At 39.5% G+C, this 26,929-nt stretch overlaps 1 protein-coding gene across 1 annotated transcript in view; it reads right to left on the bottom strand.

The window, feature by feature from the left end:
- drd2a (dopamine receptor D2a) overlaps nucleotides 1–14,517 on the bottom strand; it is a 41,966-nt gene extending 27,449 nt beyond the window's left edge. Inside the window, exon 1 of the mRNA XM_008296291.1 lies at nucleotides 14,393–14,517. The gene's annotated coding sequence lies outside the window, so the exon portion shown is untranslated. The remainder of the gene's footprint in view (nucleotides 1–14,392) is intronic.
- Between the last annotated feature and the right edge of the window lie 12,412 nt (nucleotides 14,518–26,929).

The raw sequence follows: 26,929 nt of genomic DNA, 5'->3' as shown, positions 1-26,929 counted from the left end.
AAGCTGCCTCACATAATTGCAGGGAAGTCAAACCTGATCATCAAGGCACCGCAGGACATCGTATTACACAGTATTAGTTTATGATGTTTAATATAATGTTTCAAACATTTTTTATAAAAAGTCAAATGAAGGCTTTCCTCAGATTCAGCACACTTCCATATTAGTTCTTCTTTGTATATTTATTTTATTATGAGGTATATATATATATAAATAGCTTTAATCCTCCCTCTAAGGCTTGTTACTGTCATTTGTTGTTAAGTTATTAATGTTACATACATTAGGTTAAATTGAATTCTAAGTGTGATTAGTATTATAATTTTTGTTCATTTTTAACGGCAAACAACTTCCCTTATATCACCTGCAATAAATAGAAGGTTTACTCTTCTAGAGCACAAATTGGCCTTTCCATATCTGCAAAGGTTTAACTGTGTTCCTGATCAATATCAGTTTCTCAGTAATTGTTTTTGCAGGTTGCACTATTTCCTGTGTTGCAAAACACACCTTTGATTCTGTGCTCTGTTTCCCAGCAAACATATGCACTTTGTGATTCTCAGACAAAGACAAAGAGGCTAAACAGAAACAGCATCTTGTTTTTTTTTTTTACTGGTGCATTGTGGTGTTTAATTGTTAGAGGTGCACCAGTAATTTTCCATCTGTCTAGCTGCTTTTGCTTTTTTGAGTCTCATACTTATGTCTTTTGTTTTAGTCATATCTATTTGGGGCCACAGCACGCAGTGCCAGACATCTGTCAGTGGTGTTGCAATCCTCCGCATTATCATCCTTTCAGCTCAGAGACTGCTGTGTGTCCTGTGGAGTGTAAATAAGAGCAGCAGTCAATAAGCTGTTGGTATGAAAGGTCTCACACATGAACTCAGATGCATTAAACAGCCAGGGTGTGACCAGGAGCTTTAACTTCAAAGTGCAGTTTACAATCACAGATAGAAACTGAAATAGCTCAGCGGGTGTCTTATTAAACCAACTGAGCAGCTAAAGAAGTAAACAAAGTGCTTAAAAAAAAAAATGATAAAAAAGCCCATTGTGTATGAAATTATGTGAAAACTGTTACGGTAGTTGCATCAGTTATTATTCTTCGATGTGAAACACAGCTATGAGAGCGCTTTGACGTCAGCTGCCGGACCTTTTCATGCATTGCTGCATTCAGTTGGATGATCAGCGCTGCCAGTACACTGGTGAACTGAGACGCCCTGTACAGTCATAAAATATTAAACTAAATCTGTGGAATGCACTTTGCAGCTTAAATAATGGCTTAACTTTGTGCTCACCAGCATATATGTGCAAGTGTAAAGGTTCATGCACTTGTACAACAATACATGTGCATGCACTGATTACACACAGCACCTCTAATGTTTGTTAAAGTGGAAGCTACAGGATGTGTTTACACTCTAATGCTCACTTGAAAACCAAATCAAACTGAAATGCCACAGACTCAATTATTGGTTTCTGTTTAGGTCTAATTGACAGACTGATTGAAAGTTTGCAAAGATGTGTCTGGCTCATGTTCTTGGGAAAAGTGAGACTGCAGAGTTCTTTGCAAAAGATAAAGCCTGGCTCTTTTTCATGAATACTGTATAAAAACACAACAGATGTGCTGATCTTAAATAAAAAAAAACAATATTTAGATTGATGGCAAATGTGCTAGGTCATTAAAGAGGGTAATGCGCCCTGCAAGTGAAGGAGATAATAATGAGACTCATGAAAAACCAGTGACCTGGTGGACTGTGGAGCATCACTTAAAAAAAAAAAAAAGAATTTACACCAAACCTCCTCGGTTGCACAGCGATTCAAGAAAATTGTGTACATGTTTCACGGTCGACTATCAAAAGATTTTTGTTCCAAAGTCTACTTGCCTCCATATCCATTTCATTTTCCTGTGTCTGTTTCTTTTTAAATGTTATAAATGTTGTTTATAATAAACAAAACAGCTGAATTTGCAAACCACCCATCTTTGATGTTTCTCTCAGTTTTTTCCCTTAATTTGAGTCTCCTTATTATCTTCTGCACTTGCATGGTCGAACGACACACAGCTGCCCAAAGCCATGTTGAAGCCAAGTTTTGAATCCTTGCAATTTGGAGTCTATGTGTCAAAAGGCCTGTATTTCCTGCACAGCTTTATGTAAACCTCCTCAAATTAAAGCTGAGTCTTGACACGTTAAGTGTAGTATCAAATTAACTGTGCTGAACCGCAAAACTTTAAGAAGAAAAATGTGTAACTGTCACAAAGCTTAGCCCAAATACTGGAAGCAGGATAAATGGCTACGGGCAGCTTAAATTATATAGACTTTAGGTGGAAACAAAGCAAAGTTGTAAAATAAGCCTCTATGGGAGCAAAATCTATATGCTGATAAAAACTGTTTTATACGGTCAGAAACTCTGGAAGTGAACCTTGACTTGAGATTGTTGAGGAGAAAGCATTTTGAATTCCCTCAGAAGAGAAGAAAAATAAACAAATAAGTACCTCAAAGTACCTGGTTTAAATGCTGTGCTGCAGTTAGCAAACTAATGGCAATTGAACATCCCTCAAAGTGATGAATGAAAATGCATAAACGTATATACTCCACTATTATGGAAACAATTTGACAATTTGGAGCGAGGCTGATGGATTCTTATGCACTTGAAGCACTATAATTTTGAAGAAAAAGCCCATTTTGGTTCTCACACACACTGCAAACAATATATAATTGAACATAGTTCAGTACTACAGGCATACTGAGAGCTGTCTGTGCTATAACATATTCTTTTCTGCTCACTTTTAATCGTATGGAGGGTTTGCATTTTTGAACAGGCTGGTCACAGAGCAGCACTTACAGCGTATCCAGCTCTCATCATTAAACAGGTTAAATACTAATGTAGCCAGCCGCGTGACCTCTGAATTGTGAGCAGTTGACCAGTCCTGGATATGATCCTTAAATAGCTTGACCTCACTTTCTACCCACAATCCCTCAGTCTCACATCTAGCCGCATCGTCTTATTCCCAAGTGACTCCACTACTGATCTCTGGAAGCAGGAGGCATTATCTGACTATCCTGGATTTCCACAGTAGTGACAAGGCTTTTCTCTGCAGACTGGTGAGCTCCCTGCCGTCATCTGTCCAAAATAACAGATAAGCACAAGTGGGGATGTTTCTCTTATACTCAGTTACTTGCATGTCATTCTTCCCTTCATCAGATAAAGTTTCGAATTTTATTCCAAGAAGAAACTGCCAACGTTTGCAATATCTTACATAGACACTGACAGGTTGTAAAAAAGGTTATATAATAGATGGAATCTACTGATTCATGCATATGAATGCTACCAACACTATGAACATATGTGTGTAATTTGCAATAGTTGACCAGCTTCCATGTTATTGCTTGAGTCACCAAACTATGTTTCAATTATTTTATAATAATGGGATGCTCATAAAACAATTACAAGGTGCAATAATTGAATTATGGGGAGCAAAACAGGCATGGCTTTATGCACTAATTATGAGAATCTCCTCATTTCAATACAGTTTAACCATAATTACTTTTTAATTCAATCATACATACACACATTGCCTATAATTATAATACATCTGTCAAAAATACATCACATCAAAAATATACAGCACTCTTCTGGGGTGGTCATCTTTCTATGGCTATCCAGCAGTGATGATATGTTGACATTAGCTGTCTTCATTCTCTTCATTCAAGAAAAACTTCTCTAACTGACAGCAGTTTCAATAGTTTGTTAACTGGCATCAAGCAGAGAAAAACTAATAATCTAGTGAGGCTGATTCCTTGTTGCTGCCGACTGCTAATCTCATCCAATCATGCAGCAGTGATGCGTTCATCAGTTTTTTAAAACATGCAGCCAACTGAGCTGTTAATCTTACAATAAACCCCATTTAATTGGTAATTTGGTTTTATTGAATCGCTGCTACTTTATAGAGCCCTGAAATTTGATTGCTAAAAGCACTAAGCAAGAAGAAGTACACATACAAATGTGTACACATGCCTTATGTTCATGCAACAGATTATTTAATGCCTTCATCTCCTCTCTGCAACACAAGATAAACCTTATTAGTGTTGATGTGCCAGTTCTGCCCGAATCACAGCAGCAATAAGAGAAATAGTCGTGATCTTTAATCTCTTGATTTGTGTGCATGGACACAAATTTTACTTATTTGTGTACATGGACATGAAACCCCAAATGTTATTGTTTGCATTTGGATTTAGTGCCATTAGTCAATACTAAACATGACTTTATATCACATCATTAAGGCAATTTAAGGGGCCATTTTATGACATTTTATCGTGTAGAGATACCCTTAACCCTATTCAGGACCTTCATGTTGCCATATGTAGAATGTCTTTTGGGGTCCATTGGACCCCAAGAAAGAATATGTGCAAAATATTTGCTGGTATTCATTATAGACCTTTATATTATGTTAAATAAATTATACGTATGTATATTATAACAACAATTTCCCTGAGGTTTGCACCAAAGGGATCAATAAAGTTCTATTCTATTCTATTCTATTCTATTCTAGTTATTACATATTTTTTGTTCCAAAAAACAAATGTCCCTCTTTTCATATTAAATTTTTAATCTTTAAAAAAAAACAAAAAAAACCCCCACAATGGCTGTGAGCAAAACCAAATGGCCGGGGGTCAAAAAGAAACCGAAAGTCCTGAATAGGATTAAATAACCAACATCGACATGATTAACATCATGGTTGCTGTGGGTCACATGGTTGAGCACTAATCCTGTAGCCAGGTGTTGCAGTCTTGGCAGAGTGGCCACTTCAGATCAGTACATAATCCTGGAGGAATGATTTAAATTAGCTTTAAGATTTTTTTCTTTATTACATTTAGCTAGCTAGCAAGTCAAGGATTATGGCTAGGGGTAAGGGTTATGGTTATTTTTAGTTGCCTCTTGACAAAAAGTCCTCTGACATGAACGATTCTTCCACTTTGCTGTTTGTTGAAGATAACCCATCACAAGACATTTCATCATACCAGGCTGAGACACCAGCCAATGATGTAAATTTCAAGTCTTTCATGTAAATGTACTTGAGAATGCCAGAAAATGTGTGTTCATGTACCCGAATCAACAGATTAAAGAATGTGACTATTTTAAGAATTGCTTTGATTCTGGCCTGTAATGTCACATTCCTGGCTATTGTTTAAAATGTCCTAATGTCACTTTTAAACCTGTTTGAATGAGTCATTTTCCAAACAGAAACAAACTGAAAGCACCAGCTAATATTGCATAAAACTAATTTGTTGACATTATATCAGGGTAATTATCTTTTGTACATTGATTATGCCAATTTTCACACCTGTTTTTCTCAAAGAATTGTTCATGTAGAAAGCTAACATGCGATTGTAGATGCAAATGGAAAATATCTCACTTCGCCACCACTCTGCATCATTAAATCTTTTTCTAATTGTCAGTATCCACCCATACAAAGGGGAAGAAAAACCTCAAACTGATACCACGCTGTCAATACTGTGTTTGATTTTACCCTGTGATAGCCCTCATCCTAATTAGTTTTCTATCTGCCACAGCGCTCTTAGTTGCCAGGTCAAACTGAGTAACACAGGCAAAGTCAATGACAATCTTGTGAAGTCCCTTTCTCAGAAAATAGCTCCCTTTTGTTGCTTTATGAGCAAAGAAGCCAGTGATTGCAATTGTAAAGCCCCTTTCTAAGCTCTGGCTGTGTAGGTGGTAGCTGCTATGACTTTTACCGTGCTGAAAATAAACCTCCTCATTCAGAGTAGCAATTACCATGTCATTATCTTGCCATTGGAATTATGCCCTCTTTCTCCTAGCACTTACCATCACGAAAGTTTTCCTGGTAATGTCCGCTACGGTGCATTTGGTTTGATTGTATTGGCACACCTTTGAACGAGGGCAATGAAGAGTTAATAAAAAGGAAATATAGTAAGTGCTGAATAAAAAATAGCTGCATTTCATCTTTACATGAAAGAGGACATGCATTTTCAAAGGCAAACTCTGCTGTGTTTTTGAAGACAAAGAAATTCCTTGATGAACCAATGAAAGATGAAGTGTTGTAGTTTGAAAGATGTATTAATATCTGACTGTTTGAAAGATGTATTAATATCTGACTTTAATTATAAATCACGTCCATCTTTTTGTACAGTATACACCTGATTAACATCTCTCTGTTTAGTAGATGAAGGAAGGAAAAAAAAAAAAAAGATATATAAAACAATAGAAGCCACTCAGTCATTAATTTGATTGACATACGCAACAACTTATATTGCAGGAAATGGCATTGACGTACAAATTTTAACGCTGACAAGAGAGTTTTCACTGTGCAGACGCTGTCAGAATGAATTGAAGACAAATGATATATTGGAAACCATCAAGAAATCTTCAAGACAAGCAACATTGAGAGAAAGAAAGACGGAGACATAAAGAGCTAAATAAAAACCACAAATGCATTAACCACAGAGAGAAGATACCCTGAGGGTACCAAATTCCACCTATGTATCAATGTTGTTGATGCAGTAGGACATAAAGGTTATTGTAGTGGCGATTTAAGCCATTACCTACTCAAATCAAGCCATAAGGGTAAAAATGGTAGGGCATCCGCCCACTGGAAGGAGAGGAGAGGGAGGTTGGTAACAAGCCTCCATCGACCTCATTAAGTTGTAGGGAAGCTCTAACCTAACAACTGGTCGAGTCTCTTGTGGGGCTGCATACTGCACACTCACACAGACACACACACACACACACACACACACACACACACATCCCTCGCTACCTTTCCATTACACACCATGAAACACAAAGACACTCAGGCGCAGATGGATGCAGGTGTGTATGTGTGTGTGTGTGTGCGTACACGCAAATGTCCACACACAGTATTTCTGCCCCTGCTTTTTCCTGACACACCTCCCCTGCTCAGCAGAGGCTTGTAAGCCCCAGGTAAATCAAGTGCTACTGCAGGCCCCACTGTACCTGTCTGCAACAACTGTCTTGTTTATAAAATCAGTCAAGTAAATAAAACACGGATTTTGCAGTTTGATCCATGGCTCAGCTTACTGCGCACTCATCTTCGGCAGTTTATAATCCTGCATGTCCCTGCAGCAACCCCGAGGGTGCTGTTGTTCACAGTGAGGCCAGAGAAGCAGTGAGCCAGGGACGTTTGCATTAGTAATTAGCAGATCAATACTAAAAGTATGAATATTGCAACACCTGTGTATCTCTTTAATTGATTTTCATAGCAGTACTAACAATACAAGCTAAATATAAACAACATATCTTTTTGCACAGTGATACAATCTATTGTTAAGTTATTTGCTGCTGATCTGTGACCACGACAAAACATTCAGGCCTCAGTCCTCATGATAGCTGTGTGAAAATGCTTTACAATTTGATCCCTTGTCTTGTTCTTTAATAAATGTACATCCAAGTGTGACATTTTCAGCAAAGCCATACTGCTTTCATCAGTTGTGGACATACAACACTGACTGGGAAGCCTGGATATGATCCAAACAAATGTCAATTATTAGTAAGTTGTTATTAGAGGCAACCTGTAATATCAGCTGATTCCAAAAGTGTACCAGTAATTCACCTTGTATTAGATAAAAAACTTCCTTGAAAGCACAAAAGTTGTTATTAATGAAAAGTTTTTCTGTCTGCAGAAGCTGGTAAATGCTTCCCAAGCTTTCATGATAAGATAAACAACAAAAATTCAGTTCTTTTCTAGGTGAAATGGAATTTTGTGAGGTTTCCGGCTCACAGTGTAACCAGTCAGCGTCTGCAGATGGTCACATAACTGGATGGAGAGGCTATGAAAACAAAAACCGCACAGTATCCATGAACCAGTCAGGAAGGTGGCCTCCGGGGATGAACAGCTGAGCAAGTACCTCAGGCACTCAGGACGAAGCATTGAACAGTGAGGTGACTAGCAGCAGGAAATCCTAGTAGTTGGGGACAGCTGGTCCAAAGGAAAGCACAGAGGTACTGATAATGGCAGCACAAGAACAGACCATAAGTACCAGACCCACAGAGGCAGGCATCTACCACAGAGGATGGGGCACAAGATGCAGGAATGGAAGTCACCAAGTACCAATAAGGCACCACCGAAAGTGACTGAAAACAGCAAAGCCAAGATCCTGTGGGACCTCAAGTTCCACACTGACAAGCAGCTGCTGACTAACCAACCAGACAGAGTGGTGGTTGACAAGGAGGAGAAGAGGGCAGTTATGAAAGATGTGGCAATCCCAGCTGACAGTAAAGAGGAAGCATGAGAAGGTGGAGAGAGGTACCAGTGGCTGAACGAATAACTGAAACAGATGCGGGAGCTGAAGTCCAAAGTGGTCCCTGCGGTAAAAAAAAAAAAAAAAAGAGTGTTCGGGGCTGCGGACCTCAAGCTGGGAGAGTGGCTTCAACAGATTTCTGGTACAACATCTGAGAATAGAGCTAAGTTATTGCACTGAATCCTCAAATTCCTGCAGTAGAGGTATATAAAATGTTTGCAGATATCTTTGAACTGTTCGTGGCATCACACGATACAGAGAAATTTCACTAGAAATTATGTGGCAGCTTTTTAAAAAAGACATTTCTGGCATTTTTGCCTTTAATAGACAGTTTAAGTAGAGAAAGACAGGAAAAGAGGCGCTCTAATGGTCGAAACATGGACTCATTGCTGACAGCGGTTGCACACTAACCTCTCAGCTACCAGGCCACCCATATAGCAGCATTAATTGTCTTCATCTTTATAACCAGAGTCACTTTTTGCTATACGGGGACGATGCATGTGTGAAGGGTCCCATGACGGCCAAGGGGCCTCACTGTGCCAACATATTTTTTTTTTCTCCTCCCCACATAGAAATTGACACATTTGGTAATTAAGGACCTCAGGACTGTCAAAGTGAGTAACAATTGTTCCTCTGCCCTCCAAACATAGCGCAAGTCTGTTCATGTGTGATTTCACAGCAATGCCCCGCTGGCTCACTTGGTTAGACTGTGACACTTACGTTGAGGTCGCCAGTTTGATCCCTGTTTTTTTTTTTGTTACCAATGATTGTTTTCCCACACTCTCAACATCAATTAGGGTGCTTCTTTGCCCTCTATTCATGCCTCACTCCTCCACCCTTTTCACAGCATAAAGCATGTTGTTGTGCTCAAGGGTGTTAGCGCCCTGGATATTCAGACTGGGCTGAGTGCAGGGAGGTCAATCGTTTCATTGTGTCACTTAGAACTATGTAGCAAATATGCTATTTTATCGGTTCATTTTTAATCATTCGCACGTTTGGTTGGATTTTGATGTTAAGAACGCAGCTAGGTTCCTCAAGCAAACACAATTTTGCATAAGGCCTCTGGAGAGGTTAAAAAAGGCGCCAGTAAATAAACAAACAAAGGCCCAATATTGCTCGCAAACAACTGCCGATTGCTGACATTTGAACATCACACAATAATGATCTTCCGAAGCTTAGGTCCTGTGTTTATATTATCCATAGTATTTTGTTAATGCCTGCTTTAACTTACACTTACTAAAGAAAATCTCAAAATGCTTCAAGCACTTTCTTTTGCAGCCACTTGTAACCTTTGTTTCTCTGCTGTTTCACAAATTGTCACTCATCTGAGCCTGCTGTAAATAGCTGCCTATGGTTTTGCATTTGGGGTTGTTAATAGCCACTGGCAAGCAACCAATCAGTCTATACCAGAAAGCCAAAACAATGAGATCCAAGTGGCTGCAAGCATAATGAAACCGAAGGCTTGGTTGATTCTCAGTGAGACTGGCAACAACAGATCCTTTACATAACCAGGACTAATCAATCTGTTATGTATTACGTAGCCTAGTTATGCACTTATTCAGTTTTTTGAGGACCTTGTCCGTGATTGTGGCTGATGTGAGTTTAAAGGCTTTGCTGTATTCAGATAGTAGCAGTTGCTAAGGAAGCATTTGATTGTACAACAATTGATCAAAGCTAAGACTAAAAGGTCATACAGGATCCTCGCTCGCTCTGTTCGCCAAACAAAAGACACCCAGACTTTTGAGGAAAATGTCAAGGAAGCTGCCGCTGAAAGGCTGTTTAGTACAACGCTTGCTTTTATTTAGCACTTGACATAAGAGGCTAAAAAAAAAATGATGCATGAGTCATATCATGCATCTCAAATTTGACACATCACCCTACTTCATCCTACTTTCACCTTTTAATTTTTGTCCATTTAACAACTGTGATTCACAGCCAAAGAAGAGCTTTTAAAGGAGTGTTTGACTAATAATTTTTCTTTCCACACAACCTTGAGGGTTTGTGAGTGGCAGGCACCATCTGCTGGAGTCGGAATGATCTGGAACGAGTGCCACTAATTTAAAGTCTACAGAGAGACATTCTTGAATGGACCACAGATTCCTGTTTCGGGGTATTAAGACCAACACACTTCACAGCTAGATAACTGGGAAGAAATTTCATTTCTCCTGGGAAATTCAGTTCTTTCTTTCTACTTTTTCTATTGATCTTAAAACCTTTCCTTTTCTTCTAATGGTCCTGTCAACTGCCATACAATGTCTTTGATTCCATTGGTCCAGATTGTTCGCTCAAAGAATTTCCCTGTGGGTGCTGAAGTACTTTTTCAGCCATTTGCTACGGATATTTTATAAAGCTCTATGGGGGCTACAACCAATTAGGACATTCCCTGTCCACTGATGCTCATCATACATGTGTGTCTGAGTTCATGCGTTCATGCACACGTACTGTACGTGGCCATACAAGGGGATGCCTGATGTCCTCTGACAGTGTAGCCTAACTGTGGCCAAAGCACTTTCACACCTCTCAGGGGAAAATTGTGAGTGTCTACATCTGCAGTGGATCACTGAGATAGAGAGTCATGGAAGGGTTCAATGTTTTTTCTATGCAGCCTGAGTTTTGACTGCCTACCAAGACCAACAGGTTGTTTTTCAAATTAGAAACATGTGATGATGCATTTGTATCTAGCAGAGCATTGGATCTGCAGAAGTTATTTTTGCCTTTTTTTTTAATGGCAGTCGCTTTGGCAACTTTGTGTATTCGCATGTGCATGAATTCTAAATATAAAGATGCACTTGGGAAGGGGTTAGTGAAATTCAAATGTTATAAACTGAACTTTAATACAAAAAATACAGCACTGTGTGTGTACAGCTCATCATGTGACTACAGGAGGTGCTTAAAAATAAAATACATGTGATAGCACGTAAAATAAGTGTTAAAAAAAAAAAACTCCTATATTCGATGAAATACAACAACAATAGAGCCTACTCATTGTAACCAAACACTAGCCCCAGATACTCTTAATGCATCATACTGCTTATACAGTATATACCATGCAGATCAATATGTAATATGGACACAGTATTATCGCACGAACCGATAAACCAGCTGACATAACTTTGTCAGCGTCCAACTGTAACCTGGAGTATAAACAGATCATGATAGATCTCCTATTGGCTTTTGGACCTAATTGGCTCCTCCATCCCTTCAGTGATGCTGCGGGTCCCAAGAGTGTTGACGTATTTGATGTGCTGGGGAATGGGCTTCAGGAGGGAGAGAATGTAGGCCAGTCCGATACATTCACAGAGATCCAATACAATTAAATGATTTACTTGTCAAAACACAATGGGGCTGCTTGAGCCATATGACCACCGTACATAGGCTGCAAGATATACATGAGCGTCTGTTTTCGCAGCGGGTGGGTGTCACATGTGACCGATGCAATATTACCAAGATACACAACAATTCCACTGCTACTTAGATGAGTAGATGTTTACATTCTCTGCAGGGAGGCCATTTTGAACATTAGATAGCATACTTTAGGATCTGCTGAAAATCTAAACTGTTTATATTTAATCTAAGCTCGCCTATGATTCGGACAGAGTCGCACGTAAAGGTCACTGAAGCCTCTCTGTGCTGCTTTTTTTTTTCTTCTCTCTTTTCTTCTGCATTTTTTAAAAAATGTATTGTCGTCCAAATAATGTTCTGCTGGAGCTGTTTTTCTTACACTGACACAACTATGGGAACAATAGGATGCTTTTTAACATTTTGTGCCTGATAAGAGTCGTGTTACACAAGCACCATGATTAGGAAGTGTTTGTGGACCTTGACGTTTATTTGGTTTAACTTTTGTGAAAGCGTAACTATCACACATGATCATGTCAATTTTGTAGTGTGCAAAACACTATTTTACCTGCATGTAGGTTTTAATTAGTGAACATCACTTCCTTTTTTAGAGTTTATTGTTTATTAAGCAGTGCTTTAATTCTACTCTACAGACAACTAAATTTTAAAAAAACATCAAAATAGAGATGACTATGACATTCACATGAGTGTTATTTGTTGTATCAAATGTTGCTTTTTGTAGTATTTTATACTGTAAACACTAGCAGTGTTTTAGAAAGCTGGTGGCACTCATTTAATATAGAAAAAAAATGCCTCTTAGTTTTCACTTTTCAGATCCAGTCCACAGCTGCATCACCCCAGTTCAATGCAAGTGATATTTCCCTGGTGAACACCTTTCAAATGTGCCTGTGTAATAAATGAGGTTGTAATTTCACAGACTGGATCAAGCAGCAGAACCCTGTAAACAAACAAATAATTGGATTTAAGCTGTGACAGTGTTGGATTTTTTTGTGTTGTTGTTTTTGTTGAATGTATGTCATTTCTCTTGGGAGCAGTACATGCAATTTAAATGTCTATATTGACAGACCAGCTGCATCAAGCGACTTAGCTATAAACCCTTTAACTTCTGTGCTAACAATGCGCCTTATCCACTTAAAGACTGTAAACTGCCTCTATGCAAATATCATTATGTAAGCTTGTCTCTCACAGCATAAAGCAATAAAACAAGCAGATCTGCATTTTACATGCTATGGAATCTGAATCCTTGTAATCCAGGTAATTATTCCAGAGACTGATGTTTGAATCAAATATTACTTCAACATACGTCAACATAAAAAAGAAATGAAAAACACAAAGAATCTGAGCCAAACAGCTGGGTTGACAAGCGTTACATCAGGTAGCTCTGGAGATGCTGCTTTAAACACAAGGAGGTGCGACAGATCAGAGACAGGGAGGTTTAGAATTCAATATGTGCCTTGGAAACACACCAAATGGACACAACATCCAGACTCAGCAAATCTTCCGGTATTTAACTAAAGCTTTCACTTGAGATTAGCGGTTCACTTTCTTCTCGTAAGACAGCATGCAAATAGTTAATTCTGCCCAAGTGGAGTAGCATGACCAATTCTCCTAATTGTCAAATAAAGCCTGACAGTGTCATTTTTAATGACAGCACCAATTTGCCACCCAGGTGTTATTTTCCGGTTGCATTTTCTCCCAACCAAACCAGAGATTCATGCCTGCTGGCTTACAGAGCAGCTGCTCAAAAGTCAAAGCAGCTTTTAAGGTCACTAATATGTCTATCTATCTATCTATCTATCTATCTATCTATCTATCTATCTATCTATCTATTTATTTATGTATTTATGTATTTATTTATTTATTTAACGCTGACTCTTCAATCACCATGATCATCATTCTCTGTCATATGTTATTTATATAATGGCAAATCTAATTGTAAATTTGCATAAAGATCCCAGAGGGGGAAAAAGCAATAAAAGACTGTGGATATGTAGTAAAGTGTGGAGTGGCATAAATCTGTATTCAAATGCAACAACATCTCCAAATATAACCAGGCAATTAAAATACCATAAATCACAAAAGGTCACAATAAACTCCTTGTTGGAGCAAAGGTACATTGTAACTGGTTTATCAGAGGAGCTGCGGTCAAAACCTTCCCTTTTTTGTTTTTCTATTATTCTTCACCTCATTTATTTTGCCAGCAGTTAACTTGTTAAAGCTGCTTAGTGTTGATACAGGACAGGTTGTACAGAAAGGCAGCAGTCACCTGCCCTGCACGAAGCGCTGTGTGGCTGCCTCTAGTGAACCCAGCACTAATTGCAAACTGGAAAGCACAAACAGATCTTAAATCAGCGCTTCTCTGGTTTGGGAAGAAGAGCTGCTTGACACAGGCACGAATTAAACTGGGGTATAACTCACTTAGAGCACTTTTCCAGGGCGGGATTACCAGGGAGAGTACATGTTTGCATTCAGTTGTTTTGTATTATCGTACAACCAGGATCAATAATGTAAATGGTCGGCTTGTCATACAAATAAATCCTTCCTATAGGCTGACCGTGAAGCTTGTGTGGCACCTACTCTGTCCGTGCGCTGACCTGTGCGCACTCACTCATTCACAGAAACGTACACACCGTATGCATGCAGGGTGTTGAGTAGCATTATTTATCTACTACACAGATCGAAGCCATGATCTATATTGTCTTGTTTTTGTCTTAATTCTGTACATCACACACAGAACAAATAAACTGTCTTACCTTCACGCCATAAGTTTGACTGAATCTTTGTTGTTTTTACAGGCACCGGCTGTTAAATCCAAGAGCATCCACAGTTAGCTCCCACTGTATCCTTTTTTTGCTTTGCACATTGTTTACTCTTTGTAAATGAATCGAGTCGGTGCGGCGGCTTGGGTGCGAGGCATTAGTTCAAACTGGTGAGAGAGAGAGAGAGAAAAAAAAAACATGCACAACGGGGAGCCAAAATAACCTACATATAAATGATAGAGAAAGAGAGAGAGAGAGAAAAAAAACACCTATAATCGTTAACTGTTTCCCAGATTATTAATGAAAAGCTTTCATCAGTTTTGCTCTTAAAGAATGAAGCAGAGGATGAAGCTGCGCGGTGTCCTTGTGGTGTCCAGGAGCTTTACGCACGGAGCGGAGTTACCTTCGGTACTGACGGAGGCAAGAGACTCAGCGACTGTAAAGAACTGTGGAAAATAAAGGCGGGGTTACATCTGCTTAATCCCTCTCAGAGACGTATGCATCCTTTACAGTAATGTCACCGGCATTTGGTGACACCTTATTTCCTTACGTTTACCTCATATTTTCCACACTGCACTTTTCACTTTGCGCCACAACTTACAACCATGTAGTAATTACTAAGTGTTGAAAAAAGGCACACACACAAAAAAAACAAAAAAACATTTGAGTTGTTGATGGTAGGGAACATTGAAGAGAAATAGTTTGTTAATAATTGGAAATACATTCATGCTTGAGTGTGACAGACTTTGTAGATCAGTGCAAGAAGTGAAACATGGTGGGAAATTAAAGAAATAAGGGGTGGGGGGGGGGCGACGACATGTATGTGGATCCAGAAAAAATGTCCTGCTCACGCCACTTTGTTGCTGCCTATCTTAGAAAAATGATGTTCTTTTATGTTTTTTCTCTCTCCATTATTAAACCTTGTCCTCACTTTTAATAACTGACATCTCAGTTCTCAGAACTCTGCTTTTATTCCTGGCATGTAATCATGAGCAAGTTTGCATATGGAGTGCTTTGTGAATGCAATTAACTAACTGGAAGGACAGAAAGCCAGCAGTTTTTGTGTGCCCTGAGGACAAGCACTGAAAAAAAAGATGTGCTTGGAATTTCACAGAGCTGAGATTTATTTCGACCTGCAGATTTGATATGCATTCAACCCAATTTACTCACAGCCCGCCTGCATGAGTCTGTGCGTGAAGACAAGCAGTCTACAAACCAAAACAAAAGCAGTTTGATTAATAATACAATAATGTTACATCAAGATCCAATTTCAGCTCACACACATTGCCTTAAAGTACGTAGAAGAGTGTAAATACTTGTTCTCTGTCTCCTTTTAACGTCTAAAATTGCAAAGGACCTCCTGGACAGAAATGTGGTTGAAGTGACGATCCTTAATCCAAACCTCATTAACTACAGTTCTAATCTTAGAGAGCTTCTTATGTAAATTCCTTCCCAGAAAGTTTAAGCACTTGGTCTCGAAGCACAACCTTGCTGATATGGCAAAATATGTAATTCATTTGACATTGAAATAAAATATTAATTGCAGACTGTAGCCATAGATGTACATTAACTTGGAGGAGGTAAAGTACATCTATCAGCATACAGTATACTTAGTGGCATCAGAACTGCCTACAGTATTATAAGTATATAGTATATAAGTACTGTTCATAGAATTTCATCGTAATGCATACTTTTACTTTTACTTGAAAGCAGTTTATTGCACTTTTTAAAAATGTGAATGCAGGACCGTTATTTGTAATGGAACCTGTTTAAATGGCACATTTCTGAGAGACTGTAAAATGTAAGAATTTTGGCATTTTATGGTTGCAAAACATGACAAACATATTTTAAGTGCACAAAGAGACAGAGTTTAATAGTAGAAACATCTTGAATCTTAAATGTCACTTTTTTGGATTGCTTTCTCATTACTAAATCCAAAAGATGTGTGTCATTAATTTGCTGTCATATTAACATTCTGGAGAAATCCACACCAATTATGTACACAGGTTTGTTCCCCAATCCCCTTTAAAGCCTCACAGTTGCCAGACTTATCGTGTTCTGAGTATTGTATTCTCCCTTCTGCAGACGCTACAAAAAGCCACAAACGTTACATGATGTTACTTCTGTATTTCCTTTCATGAAAAATCCACCTAGATGCAACAAGTTTGGAGATGCACACCAGGGCCAACAGACATTCTGGCAAATGTTGAACGAGTAATTGAAGCATGGAATGAGCAACACAGACTGAGGGAACAAAGACAGAGCAAAAAAGATAAACTACAACACCGAAAATCTTCAAAAAACGGATGACATATCACAGATTAGTGATACAGCCTGAGCATTAAAAATTCCCTCTGTCGGAGGCAGCCCTCACAGGGAACAAGCTTTTCTCATTGTGGGGACATGTGTACCCAGGCAGATAGCCAAATCACAGTTTAAACATTATGACTGATTCTCACATAAACATGCATAAATGCATACGCCCATACAGTACACACAAACATGCACGGTCCCCAGGCTTTCTGTGGGAGGCACAAACACATCGAGCTGCCATAAGGTAACATTGCAGCCTGGCCCTGCCTGATATGGCCTCTATTAACTCGTGCTGATGAGTAGATGCTGGCAGATTGCTAAATAAATCACAGCAACTTTGATCACGGCCCTCAGCTTAAGCTATTTCCCATTTCAGTTTCACCCTCATGTCATGCCAGCAAAGCATTTCATAGTCCCTGAGAAGGTTTCGACCTTACAAGAGGTCCACAATATTGTGTACAATCTTTGATAGGAAGTAGGTTCACTCCCGGACCCGGCATTCACTTTTAGCCTCGTGTTGACACACAGACACCTCTGTAAGCCTGGCCCAAAGGCAGAGCCACAACCATTAAGCGGATGCTGACTTGAGGTGAGCTGCCGAAAAAGCACAGGGATGGCATTAAGGAGGACCCTACTGTGACATAAAAGGCTCCCTCTTTTCTACACATGAACACAAACTGCACACACGCACACATCCATCCAGAAAGTAAATCATATTTTACGCACCAGCAGTCAATGCTATAAAGTTCAACTTATCCTATAAAGAATTTATGATATCACCTCCGGTTAACACCAAATAAGTATGTGTGACATGTGTCGCGTGGCACTGAGCCTCGTTCCCTGGCCAACACTCACATTGTAACCTGACGCACTGTGTGCTGATGAGACTGAGAGACGCAGAGGCAGAGAGTTTTGGCATGGCTGTCTGCATTGAGAACAATAGTGACAGCAAGTGCACCGCTGAAAGGACTTGAGGAGAGATGAGCAGGAGAGAAAGAGACGAAGACTAGCAGGCGATATCCAGCTATGAGAGATGAGCTCACAACACTCCTGGGAGAGGAGATGTTTGGAGGGTGTAGCAGTGACTGTTTAAGATTTTTCTTACTGGCAACAAAGCCGACAAAAAGACCAAATACGACAAATTTCCGTCCTCCACTCTTGCCCAGATGCTACTGAAGCACATCAGTGACCACACAGTTGCGTCATGTGACATATTCCTTCATGATGATGAACGCAGGCATGTGCGATAAATTTTGAATTAATCCCCCTCAACCAGAGCAGCAAATGTGTTAATCTGCAGCTGAAAGTAGTCCCCAATATAAGCACTGATCAATTGTGTCTTTGTAAGATTTTCTAAAAGCTACAGTGTGCAGTTGTTGGTTATTTTGCTTTTTGAGCCCTGCATGGTGAATTATTCTAGTGATGGCAATGTCTGTTCATCCACAACTTTGGTCTCAGGAAATATAGAATGGATAATTTCAGTTTTCTACAGACATTCATGGCTCTGGATGGATGAACCTTAATTCTTTTGGTCTCCCTGACCTTCTTGCACCATCACCCTCACCCTGTCTAAATGCCAAACAAAAACGCACTGGATTGCTTGGTTTAAAGCCAAATTACTGCAAAATGAATTTCTTTTTTCTTATGTTACAGGATGATAAAAAAGTGTCCTTCCTAAACATCCAATATTAGCATGACCAATGTGCATATGCCAGCATTAATCTAAAGCACTACAGGTCAAAGACTTTAAGGAATCAGCTTCTGTAAACAGCAACTGCTGTAAACAGCTCCTTGATGAGAGTATACTCAGACCTCACTTTGCGAAAGTTTAAAATGTAAGTGCGTTCATTATTAATTGAGAGTGCAAAGCTGCAAGAGTGGGGGGAAGGAGGGAAATTAGACTAAATTACAAAGTGAAGATGGGAAAGTGAATTCCCAACAAAAAGAAATCAAAATTAATTAGAAGTCAAACCATTGCCCACCACAGAGATGGACTGCAGAGCTGCTTTACTTTTTCTTTCTTTATTTGAAACTGATTTAGCTTGTCAACTCAGGCAAAGTAATTATGCATTTTAGAGGGCATTATAGGGGAAGATTACGTCTGTGTCAACAAAAGCAAGAAGCTGGTTTCTGCTGGCAGGAGTTATGTTTATTTCATAAGTGGGTTCAGTTGTACAATTTCTTGCAATGTGTGGCTGAACTTTGCCTGTTACTGTATATTTGAATGGACCTTCACAGCAATCACGGCAACTTTCCATCTCATTTCAGTCTTAGGTTGTATCAGATGCTACAGCACAGCATAAGGGAGGGGAAAGATAGAGATGTTCTGAATGAAATATACTGTAAATGTAAGAGGAGGAGCTGTAAGGTAAATAATTAATGCTGGATTCTTGAAAATGTTATCGAGCCCGGTTTCATTTCTTTGTGCTAGTCAGGCGTTCGCAAAGAAAATCGGATGCAAATTGTGGTTTTGTCAGGACAAGAAGACAGAGGCAAATTACAAGAGAGAGAACAGAAAACAGCCGTATAATTGTGAAGCTCAAGGTCACTCGTTGCTGAAGCTGCCAAGCCAAGCAGCATGTGAACAGTGTGATGGGGCACAGTGGAGTTGCCTTTGCATTCACAAACAAGCTTGTTAGCCTTATGGCCATCTATGACTGAGTACAAAGAAGTGGCCGAGTGTTTGTCTGCAAAGAACTTGTTAAGATGCTTTCATGTGGGCTCTTCCATCTGCTTGGAATTGATAATTTGGCGTTATTATGTGTTACTCAGATGCGAAGTGTAAAAGCAACAGTTGACAGTGTGATTGAATCCAAAATCAGTTCTCATTGTTACTTTTGTTTGCACTTACCTGTTTGCTCATTTACAGAGAATATTTCTGTGTAACTGTGGTTTTCAGCATTGTTGGTTTCTCCCTTAAATGATGGGACACAGATGGATGTGCAGGAGGTGTTCCAGGAAATAGAGACAGTTGTTGTAGGAAACAGTAAAGAAAACAACACATAACTTTATATGGCAGCCTTCTAGTGGATGCAAGGGAAGGTTAGCTGAACCTCGTAGAGCTGACAGCAACTATTCTGCAGATAAACAGCGGATAAAATAAAACTGTAAAATGTCTGCAGAAAATAAACAATCCAACCTTGTGCACCATATTGACATTAATGGAAGCGGTTCTGAGGCATGTGACCGACTTTATTGGTTATATTCTGCTGCACACTGAAGAAATGATTCCTCCAGTGGCTTCAGTGCAAGTTTAATCAGCTTCATGTTGGCTTAGTGCCACAAAGGGGCAAATGTTAGATTACAGGACTTATAGTTACTTATATTTAGGGAGGATGACATGAGGATTGTTTAATGGAAACATGCGACCAAAACCCGGCCTCATGCTTATTCGCTTATTCGCAGAAGTTAGAAGACTGTTTCCACACTCATGAGTTAGTTTAGTTTAAAGGGTAGAAGCAGGGGTGAACAGCCAGTTTGGCTTTTTCCAAAGCTAAGAAAATCCACCTTGCAGGTCCTGTAAACCTCCTCACTATGTAGAAAGTTGTATTTCATTGTATCTTAGTACATTGGAACGTACTCTTGAGAATGGCCTAGTATTTCAAGGAACCTGAGATGTTGTCATGAAACATTCCTGCAGCAGTGAAACACCTCCACAGCAAGACTCTATATATTGAATATTGTCATTGTGTTACTCCTGCTATCCTGACCTTGCCCCTCTTACGCTGAGGTGCTGCTTTATCCACGAATCCAAACAGCTTCAGTTTACTCTTCATAATATATATGTATCACTCTATAAAACAGATTCCCAGAACCCTATTGTGCTGATACAATTTTTTTCTGGCTTCATTTTTTCATATGTGTTTTAGTTTAGAGAGAAATGCGGTAAGGTTGCAGGCATTAATTCCTTGTGTGTAGTCTGTACTTTGAGTATGTCACTCAACTTATAAAAATTTAATTGCAAAAAAAATCTAGATCATCAGAACTTACATAATTTCTTATACAGTCAGCGGGGTTGAATAATTTTGACTCTAACTTTAAGTAGTTTGTCCCTGCTCTCTGATAGCACACCAGTGGCAGGAGATATGCCGCAGATAAAATGTCAAAAATATTACTACTGAAAAATAAATAACTAGCTTATTTTATATGACAGTGCTATGGTAACTTAATGGTTAGGCTTTGGCACAAAAATAACTTTGTTATGTGAAGGGAACGACTATGATATTTTATTAGGGAGAAAAGATATTCATCTTCATACACACATTTAAGATATTGGGGCGATCATAGTTAAAACGAAACCACGTTGAAAGGTATATAACAAACAGCAATCTCCTGTGTTTAAGTCCAATGTTTTGTCAACCCATCCATCCACCTCGACCTCCTCCTTATTTGTAAACACATAGCTCTGTAATATCACCTGACTCCCTCCTTTACTCATGTTATAATTAGTGTTGCTGCTTGACGGATACTTGAACATAAACATATGTTGTTTTAGGGCATTTGATTAAATGACCAGTGTTGCTGAGGTCACTTTCAATAAAATGTTACTTTGGGTCATAATAAACTGTTTGCACAGATGTTCTGTAGAATTGTTTTTTGTTTTTAATAGGCTGACTAATCTTTTAACGGATAAATGTGTTAATGCAGTTAAATCATATGCAAATACATATACATATACATATACATATACATATACATATACATATACATATACTAGTCAGTCACAGCATTAAAGCGACTGATAAGTGACGTGTTTGACATTGATCATCTCGTAACAATGCAATGTTCTGCTTGGAATCCTTGGATTCTGGCATTCATGTGAATGTTACGTTGACACGTACCACCCGCCTAAACATTGTTGGAGACCAAGCCCAACCCCTCCCCAGGCAATGGCACTCCTAAATGCTAACAGCCTCCTCCTGCAGGGCAATGCTCCCCACGACACCTTAGACACAGCACAGAAATGGCTCAAGGGAACGCAACAATGAGTGCAATGTGCTGACCCAGCTTTCAAATTTCCCAGTTCCCAAGCTGATTGAGCATCCACAAAATGCAATGGAACAAACCTGATCCGCTGAGGCCCAACCCCACAACCCACAGGACCTCGAGGATCCACTGTCGACATCCCAAAAGCTCATGTGTCCATGCCTTGACCTGTTTTGGGGACACAAATAGGATCTACACAACATTTGGTGATTTTGTTGTTGCAGCTCATAATTTTATAATAATAATAATAATAATGATAATAATAATACATTTTATTTATAACACACTTTACATTTTAAACAAAATCTCAAAGTGCTACAGAGCTAAAAACAGAGTTTAAAAAACAATACAAAAGAAAAGAGAGACATGATAATCATACATTTGCTTTATTAAAAGCTTTGGTTTTTAGGTGCTTCTTATATACATGTTCGGAACAACAACAAAAACATAAGCCTTCAGCACAAACACACTGAACAACACTGACCACTCTGACCCTACTATTAGTCTAAGTATGCTTATGTTTAAGCTTTTGTTTCTCACTATAGCTGCTGATGCTTCTGCTCCTACCCACACATATAGAGAGCTACACTCACACAGCATCTATTATCTCACCTTCCCACTGCGACCGACCCTCCCCTGTGAAGATGAGCAAAGAACCAACAGCTTTGTTTACTTAGAGTCACAGAGATTGGCCCCTGGACTTCAACCACACAGATGTACACACACACACACACACACACACACATAGTCTACGATATACTGTGCAGTCCAGAGCAGAGTGTGGGTGGGAGAAAGATGAGGACAAGATGAATGGATGTCAAGGGACACAATGTGAACGGAAAAAACATGAGAAAATACTGTAGAACTTTACAAAATTCTTTGGTTCTAATTTTTTTCTCTTGTTATTGTGGTTGCAAAAGAATCGTTGTTGCATCCATCTTTTACAAATGTTGAATATAGTCTAGTTTTGTATTCAAGGAAAATATGTTCATCTTCTTCTAAGATGTTTAGTGTGCCATGCCTATTAATGAGGTCTCTTGGAGAATAATGCCTCCAGTTTTATTCAGAATCTAGTCATTTATGTGTCTTCACTTTGCTTTTTCAGTAAGTTCAGTCATTTTGTAAAAAAAAAATCCATACATACACTATTTCTCTTGAATACTTTAATTTGAACATTTTTGTGCTGCTTTACCGTCTCCATAATTCCCAGACTGAGCCACTGTTTTCAAAGTTTGCCTGAAAGGGTCTAATTTTCTTTTATAGTTGCAGAAGCTGAGGGATATGCTGGGGAGTCTTTTCCAATAGTCCAAAATATGACGCACTACATACAGTCCTGATGGCAATGATTAAAGTGCAGAACTTCTAACATGAAAAGTGTGTTATTTCTTCTGAATATGCCAGCTCCCTGGTTTGGCTATTTGTTGAACCATCAATCTCGCTGATATATATATATTTAAAAAGAAGAAGAAGAAGAAAAAAAAACAAATACAGCTACATTAAAAAGAAGTTGTTTTTTTCTTCTGCTCAGCTCGAACAATTATTTCCATTGAAGCTTACTATATGTCGTCATTTTCTATGCTGGGCATCGTTTGATGAAGAGGGGACTTTGTATCACAGGTCAGGAAACTTTTGGTTCATTATAAAAAAGAAGAGACAAACAAATTGTAAATGAATAAAAAAGAAAAGACCACAAAGCAAAGAGTGGATGGATGAGAGATTGGTTGGGCCAGAAAGAATGGCGGACAGATAGACAAATATAGAAGCTCTGGTAATGAAGGCGGCGGGAGTTGAAGTGCCCTCAGTAGCAGGGGATGAGGATCTTTATTTTAAAGAAGCCAACTCTTGACTATAATTGGGAGCTAGTGAGTGCTGAGAAGTGAGTCTGTGATGTGATCATTAGCCCAAGTGTAGAGGTTTCCTCCTCAGTGAGCGAGCGGCGAGAGAAAGAGAAAGGACGGCGAACAGAAGCGGCGAGACAAGCGAGCGGCAAAGATTTTTTTAGACTAGCTTAAAGGTACCAAAGTGCAAAAATCACAAGTGTCTGGATGGAGAGATGGAGGAGGAGGGAAGGTAACAGTCAGAGCTGACAGTGGTGGAAAATGCCCAAGAATAATCTGACTCATCCAGGACACCCACTGACACTCCATCCACAAAGCTGTGAGGACTAAAGGTAGAGTACAACAATACATCTATGTCAGAAAAAAGCAGTGGGGAGCAGCTGGTGCTGCTTGTGCTGGATTGTATGGCAACATGAGAAATGGGGCCATTGATGCTCTGTTGCTATACCTGACCTCAGTTTGGTGAAGGCAGTGGCTGGATGCTGTTTGAGAGGTGACTGCAGATCAAAGGTTTGTGCTTTCACAGTATGCCAACTTCTCTTGTTGGAGGAGTGGCATTAGCTTAAACATCACAACAAAGGGCCAAACCCACTGCCAGTCACATTAAACATCCCATTATCGCTTGTTGCATGAAGTGCCTCTTTCTCTTTGGGAATAGACACACAGCATGGCAGACATCTGAAACTGGGACTACTGGGTGGAAATTAACATATGACAAGTTGGCCTCAAGGCTTGACAGCTTTATAGTGGATACAAGAAATCTACTGTAGCTGCTACTGTATATCATACACTGAGATCACTTGACATGTTCAAAGTGTGTTAATTTGTAATCATATATATGTGATATGTTCACTAAAATCTCTAAGCAAGGTCTTGGAATTCTTATTTGACTTAAATCGCTGGGATCTATCTAACATAAAGGGCCTTTGCCCTTTACCACTGGGCAAAGCTATAGATTGCCACCAGACTAAATTGCCTCCCTCTAATTAGTTACAAGTGGAACCACAGCTCCAGTTAAATATTTTATTTGGAAGTGAAGGTCACGTTGAAGTCCTCTATAGGGTGTTATTGGAGAAAATGTTTTAATTTATGCCTGCAATTATCAAAGCCATGCAGTGTGACCAAAACAGGCATCATTCTGCATTACCCAAGGAAAAATAATGAAGAGAAAGGCCTGGAAGTGCAGACCTCTGCGGATGTGTCAGCAAACAACAAACGCATGAGAGATGGACAAATGAACCATGTCTAAAACACGGTCCTGCAGCGACCCAACACATTCCACCTTCATCACGAGAGTGTAACTGAAGCATGCATAGTCAAGTCAAAGGCCACACATTGATTTTCATGACAGTGTAATGGCTGCAAATGCTGGTTTAGGCTTACCTGCTTACATTACAGCATTGCTCTTTTTGGCCTCGCTCGTTACAAGTCCTGGCTGGGGCTGTGTTATTCATCGCCTCACAGCAGGAAGAATGTATCGTGCAAACACTATCCTCATCTGCATTAGGATTATTCATCACCCCAAAACACTGAGAAGCTGTGATCTGTATTTACATAAGGAGTCTGGACCAGGCAAGAGGTCTCCTTGCCCAGGGTGTGTTGGTGTTCCTGAGTGCTGTCTCCTCTGACTCCAGACACCCATCCTGAGGCAACCTATGTACTGCTTGTATTCGTCCATGAAGGCTGTCAGCTTCAAAACTGTCATACCGTCTCTCTCCTTCTTGCTCTCCATCTCTTACTCTCTTTTCCCTCTCTCACTTCATCATGTGGTACCGTTACTGTCACTGCCATCTTGGAGGAGAAAGTCACCGTTTTGTATCTTGCCATTTCCACTTTTGCTTCTTCTCACATTTTATGTTGCAGCAAATTCAGGGGGCCTGCTGGGGGAACTCCGAGTAAGAGCCCCATCAAGAGCCATTCGGCATGTCATTTGCTTGAGTCAGAAAATTCTTTTTCACCTCGTGTGTGGCTGCAGCTCATGTATTAATAATTCTTTAGTGTTCTTTTTGATCGGAGAGCAGTAGCCATAGCTCTGCCGCTGCCACATGAATGCTGCGAGGCAGGAGAGGATAGGGAAAGGATGAAGAAAATGGATTCAAAGAGATAGGAGGAGAAGAAAAAGAGAAGAAAAGAGGATGGGATGGGCATGGGGCCAGGGGGGCTTGGGGGAGTCCATGAATAATATGATATGACACCACAAGGGAAAGATCAGAAGTACCCTGCTGTCTCAAAAGCTACAAGGAATGTGGTTAAAAAAAACTTCAATATTAAATATGCATTTTAATTCAGGCATTTATTCAGCTGTAATCAAGTCCCGTGATGCTCCACAGGGATGTCATACGACACACTGTATATCCAAACACCACTGTTTATGCATGTAAACAAACTTTGTGTTTTGTATTTTTCCAGCAGGTTCACTGAGCGGTTCTGGGCAACCGGCACCTTTGAAATATTTAGTGATGCAGTCTTTAAAGGGGAATGTACAGCACAGAGTACTGCAGCCTCAAAGGTCTGCAGGGAACAAAATGATTTGGAACGCTTGTGGCATTCCCTGTTCACTCTGTCCCTCTGTGATAGTGGCATTTGATTGGCATGCCTGCGCGCATGTGGCTGTGTTTATACATGTTTGTGTGTTCCGAGACTGGTCTGTATCTGGTGGAATGACTGGTGACAGAAGTCCTCGCTACACAACGTGTTATTGACTGTCACTCAGTGGGACCTTCACAACCATCGCAATCAATTAATGTCTTATCATGTTGCCAAGAAGTGGGCAGAAATGTCTCTATGTAGGTTGACTTCAAGGGCAACATAGATATGAGCAGAGTAATCAGCTCACACAGTTTTTACAATCACTGACATAAGCGAAGCCTCAAGTGGAACTAAATAAGACTAGAAAGAGAAAAAGAAGGGAGTAACAGGGATATCTTTTCCATACAGACAAAATAGGAGAGTTATTTCAAGGCATTAAATCTGCAGCATATACGGTAGGTATGTGCCTTTCATAATCACTGCTCATTAGCACTCCATCTTTCTCTCCTCATTTTAAAACGACTGCATAGCACAAAATAATGAGTTCAGATGTTGTGGAAGGTGTCCATTTTGGTGGTATAGCTCTATTTCAACATCCCACTGCATAATAATTTTAAAAAGCTACTTGAATAAAATTAGTGTACAGGACTTTGAGGTAGTTTCAGTAAGAAGCTGTACTGTGTGAGCCTGTCTGCAAAGTTTACTTTATTATATGGGCTGCTTTGTTAAAAATACGGCTTATATAATAGCTGAGTTTTAAAGTCTACTGGTCTATTTTCTCCAACACCTGCATGAAGTTGACTAGTTTAGTTTATTTTAGTTTAGTTAGGGTCATAACTTTATAGAAAGAAAGAGGAGAGGTACT

The sequence above is a fragment of the Stegastes partitus genome, unplaced genomic scaffold, assembly GCF_000690725.1.
Source record: "Stegastes partitus isolate 25-593 unplaced genomic scaffold, Stegastes_partitus-1.0.2 Scaffold1117, whole genome shotgun sequence".
NCBI classification, from domain to species: Eukaryota; Metazoa; Chordata; class Actinopteri; family Pomacentridae; genus Stegastes; species Stegastes partitus.
This window is presented reverse-complemented; position numbering and strand designations above follow the sequence as displayed.